The sequence below is a fragment of the Pongo abelii genome, chromosome 16, assembly GCF_028885655.2.
Source record: "Pongo abelii isolate AG06213 chromosome 16, NHGRI_mPonAbe1-v2.0_pri, whole genome shotgun sequence".
NCBI classification, from domain to species: domain Eukaryota; kingdom Metazoa; phylum Chordata; class Mammalia; order Primates; family Hominidae; genus Pongo; species Pongo abelii.
In genome coordinates, this window is record NC_072001.2 from 79,006,493 (window position 1) to 79,011,533 (window position 5,041).

The 5,041-nt window shown below is 51.9% G+C and overlaps 1 pseudogene; it reads right to left on the minus strand.

Annotated features, from left to right (window-relative positions):
* Positions 1 to 2,373: 2,373 nt before the first annotated feature.
* LOC112129063 (putative GED domain-containing protein DNM1P34) lies at positions 2,374 to 3,419 on the minus strand (annotated as a pseudogene).
* Positions 3,420 to 5,041: the final 1,622 nt, after the last annotated feature.

A 5,041-nucleotide genomic window follows, 5' to 3' on the forward strand; every position in this document is an offset into this window, starting at 1 on the left:
AGGCTCAGAAGCCTGATGTAGCGGTGGCCGGGAAGACAGATACCAGCACCCAAGGGCACTGACTTCCATCCACCCCAGGCATCTTCCCTTCCATCCCCCTGCCTCCCTCGCCTCTCTGCACCTGGTGGCCTGTTCTGTCTGTCCCTCCAGTGCACCGGCTGCCCCACAGGCTCCTCCAGGCTGAGTTCATGGCCCTGCTCCCTAGTGGCCAGAGCCGGCTTCGCAGGATAAAAGCCAGCTAAGTTCCACTTTTCCAGGAAAAGTGTCCCTTGGAAAGGGTGTGACCTTTTCACTCCTCCCAACGGCACCCTAGAAATGGCTTGGCCTTTTCCCTCCCCTGAGCTCCACAGAGAACACAGCCAGCAGAGGACACATTCCCCATCATCCAGAAATGGATTTGATTCTCAGCCGAGGGACAGCAGGACTGGTAGAGACTGTCAGGCCACACGGCTGCCTGCACAGCACCCCATGCTTGGTGGGGGGTGGGAGGGATGGCGGGGGCTGGCTGTCCACAGGCTGGGCATGACAGGGAGGCTCACTAGAGGTGGCACACTTTGGAGGGGCAGTGTCAGAGGAGACCTTCCTCTTTTTGGGCCACAAGAATCCACAAGGACAGCACAGTGACTGATTCCCAGTGCTAGAGGCGAGGTGGTCGGCCATGTGTAGATATGTATATATATATATATGAGTATTTATAGATATTCATAGAACAGGGCAGGGAGATACCACAGAGGGGGCACAAGTTTTCAGCAACGGTCACATCTGGATGTGTCAGCTCACCACTATGACAGACTAAGTCACAGATGAAAGGGGCTGGCTTTGGGGCTGGGGAGCCACTGTCAAGTCACAGGACACCCGCCCAGGCAGGCTTGGAAAGGGAGGCCTCCGAGAAGAGGAGGATCTGTTTAGAGGTCAGAGTGGGGCTGGGGCTCTCAGGACAGGATGGACTTGCCTGACCTGATGAGCTGGCAGTTGGAGAGAAAGCAGAGAGAAAACGGGAGAGAGAAAAGTGAGCAGAGAGCTGGTGAGGCAAGCACAGAGCACGGGCGTGCTGCAGCAGCTATGAGAGGGCCGGGGAGGGGAGGACGCAGGTGCAGGTGTGGCAAAGTTCCTGGAAAAGAGGGGCTGGAAGGAAAAGGGGAGGAAGATGAAGGGAGGAGCTGGAGCTTCACAGGTAGTGCCTGGGGGCTGCAGCAGCCCTCCCCAGCCCACACACACTGGCCTCTCCCACGGTACCCAGGGAGTGCACCCACAGTTCAGACCAATGCTCAGCCCCCTCAGGCTTCCCTCTTCTCTGTCACCCTCCCTTCCAACCCACTGGCCCAGGGCCACCTCTCTCCTTGGGGAGCCCCACCCAACAGCCACCAGGCCTGATAGAGAAGGAACACTGTTTGACCCAGGATGGTGAAGCTAAAAGGGATGGCTGGACTGGAGTGAGCACCAGAGGCCCCTCTGGGTGGTCAGAAAGCCCAGGACCCTCTGAAAGGACCCTGGGGGAGGCAGGAAGGGTATACACCACTGGTCATAGACTTATAAATGTAAGAGGGGAGCCTCAGCTGGTTGCGGGGGGCTGCAGGTGGCATAGGTGAGCCTGGGCTCCTCCTGCTGGGAAAAGCAGAAGAGGGAGAGTCTGTGTCAGGGGAGGTGGGTGGGCTAGCTCAGTGGAGCTCAGCTGGGCCAGCAGGGACTGTGGTCCCCTTGGCTGAATAGCACAGGTGACCCCTAGGAGCAACAGGCCAAGGTGCATGAGCCCACTGGCTGGTGGTAGTGTTTCAGCAGGGGCCAGGGACCCTGCCTTCAGTCACACACTAGCAGCTATGGTGGTACCCGGGAGGGAGGGAAGGAGGCTGTGTGTTCCTGCCTGGCCTGTGAGGTGTGTTGTGGGATGACCATGTGTATGGGATGCTCAAGATTTTATCCTAGATCACCACTGGGTTGCCAACAGATAGAAGAGGTGGGACCCTATCACCCCTGCTCTGCAGTGGATTTGGCTCTCAGCACTCCCAGACTGGGAACTGGATACCCTGCCCTGGCAGCATGACTCAGACTGCACAACAGTTATGTTGTGCCCAGGATGACGTTCCTAGGCCTCTGGCCGCCTCAGAGTCCAGCCCCACACACAATGCCCTCCAAGTTCCCAGCCCCTACACCATAAACCATGAGTTCTCTGCCCTCTCTGATGACTCTAGAGAGCACCCATGTCTGCCAGCCAACTTGGCCATGGAACCTTTTCCAAGAGCCTACAGGCTCAGCCATGGAGGCTGGGGGACTCTGGGGCCTTGGGGGCCAGCCCTGGTACCTGCATCCAGCTAGGATGCTCTGCACCTGCAGCCAGGAGTTGTCCACGGGCCCCCGTGGGCATGCTGATTGTGTTTATGACCGCTGTGCCTGCTCTGCTGACTCCTCCATCAGCATGTTCTTGTCCACACGCAAGTACAGGTTGGCCAGCAGCTCCAAGAAGATGAACTCCTTGGTCTGAGAGTGGGCAAAGAGGGAAGGAGGTTGGGACCTGATGCCTGTGCCACCCTGGCCACCCCACCTGGTCCTGCTGGGACTGTGTGCTACACTTGAAGCCCCAAGTATGGCTTTTCAGATGTGGCTTCTACACCACTTAGACTCCAAGACCCATCTCTTCACCACCTTTTCTCACTCAGATGGGGACACTGAGGTCCAGAGGAAACGTCACCTGCCCAAGGTCACAGATCTGGGAGGGGACCCAGGACCTATCATGCCACCAGGACACCTGTCTACTCAGTTTTTAATTTTTGGAGATAGGATCTCTCTCTGTTGCTAGGCTGGAGTACAGTGGGCAAGATCACTGCTCACTGCAGCCACAACCTCATTGGTTCAAAGTGATCCTCCAAGGTTAGCCTGTTGAGTAGCTAGGACTACAGGCATGTGCCACCACCAGGCCCAGCTATTTAAAAATTTTTTTTTGTAGAGACCAGGTCTCACTATGTTGCCCAGGCTGGTCTCAAACTCCTGGGCTCAAGCAATCCTTCTGCCTTGGCCTCCCAAAGTGCTGGGATTAGAGGCATGGGCCACTGTGCCCAGTCCCACGTTATAGTTCTATGGGACAGCCCTGGTCTGGACCATGCCCCTCTCTCTGGACCTGGTCCCACAGGGCTGGTTGTCATCTCTGCCAGGCCAACATGGCCACCTGCATCCCCAGTGCCACAGGAGCCCCCTGCCCCCATGAGGTGGTGCATGCACATTGTTGATCATGGTTGCATGATGGTCTTGGGCATGAGACCAACCATGAGGTCCCACACGGTCTTGTTGACAACAGCCACATAGGATTCCACCAGGCTCTGGGTGGTCTCCATTTGCCGCTCCAGCTGTGGGACCATGGAGTGCATGAAGCTGTCGGAGCCATTCTCCTCGGCCTTGCTGGCCTGCCATGGAGAACACAAAGGCATCAGGGTGGCCAGGCCATGCAGCCAGGCTCCAGGCATCCCCAGGATCTCAGTCCCTCCAAGGGTACCTGGAACATTGAGGCACAGGGAGAAACAACTGGCCAGGACACACATCCAGTTCCCCACATGATCTAGAGGGTTTCAGGTCTCTGCCTCTCAGGACCCCAGACTCTCCCAATTCAGCCTCGTCTTAGTTCTGACTCTAGTACCCAGAATTTGCCTCCATTTCCCAATCCAGAAATTGGAAAAGAATATCTCCAGATCCTTTGTTTGAAGACCTAGCCAGAGCTGGTGGCAGGCTACAGACGTCTGGCAGGAGGCAAGAGAAGGGCATACTCACTTTCCCCTTGTCCTCGGAGGCCCACACACCAACATTGCCACCACCACTGCCACCAGGGAGCACAGCCAAAGTAGATGCACACAGGAAAAGGGGAAGGTTTGAGTGAACCTGGGACACTGCACCCCAACTTTAATGTGTTGATGAATTCAATTTGCTAATATTTTGTGGAGGATTTTTGCATCAATATTCATCAGTGATATTGGCCTGTAGTTCTCTCTTTGGTTTTGGTATCAGGGTAATACTAGCCTTGTAGAATGAGTTGGAATAGTTGGGTAAGGCCTCTAGTTTTGGAATAGTTTGGGTAAGGTTGGTATTAGTTCTTCTTTAAATGTTTGGTAGAATTCAGCAGTGAAGCACCAGGTCCCAGGCTTTTCTTTGCTGGGAGACTTTTTATTACCACTTTGATCTCATTATTTCTTATTGGTCTGTTCAGGTTTTGGATTTCATCATGGTTCAATCCTGGCAGGCTGGATGTGTCTGGAAATGTATCCATTTTTAGTAGGTTTTCCTATTTCTTTGCATACAATAGCTTATTGTATGCAAAGCTTTGCTTATAATAGCCACTAGTGAGCCTGTGAATTTTTGCGGTATCAGTTGTAATTTTCCTTTTTCATCTTTGATTTTATTCACTTATGTCTTCTTTATGTCTTAGTCTTTCTTAGGCTAAAGTTTGTCAACGTTGTTTATCTCTTCCAAAAACCAACTTTTCATTTCATTGATGCTTTTGATTGTTTTCTTCATTTCAATTCCATTTATTTCTGCTCTGATCTTTATTATTTTTCTTCTACTAATTTTGGGTTTGCTTTGCTCTTGCTTTTCTATTTCTTTAAGATGCATTGTTAGGTTGTTTATTTGATGCTTTTATACTTTTTTAAAGTAGGTGTTTATAGCCATAAACTTCCCTCTTAGTACTGCTTTTGTCGTATCCCATAGGTTCTGGCATGTTGTGTTTCCATTATCATTTAAGAAATGTTTCAATTTCCTTCTTAATTTCTTCATTGACTCACTGGTCATTCCAGAGCATATTATTTAATCTCCATGTGTTTGTATAGTTTCCAACATTTCTCTTGTTACTTCTAGTTTTATTGCATTGTGATCAGAGAAGATGTTTGATATTATTTCATTTTTTTTCTAATGTTTTAAGATGTGTCATGTGACCTAAGATATGGTCTGTCCTTAAGAATGATCCATGTGCTGAGGAAAAAAATGTGCATTCTGTAGCCCAAGGGAGAAGACACCCACCCCCACTCTGCTGCAACACACAGCACTCTGCTCAGGGATGGGG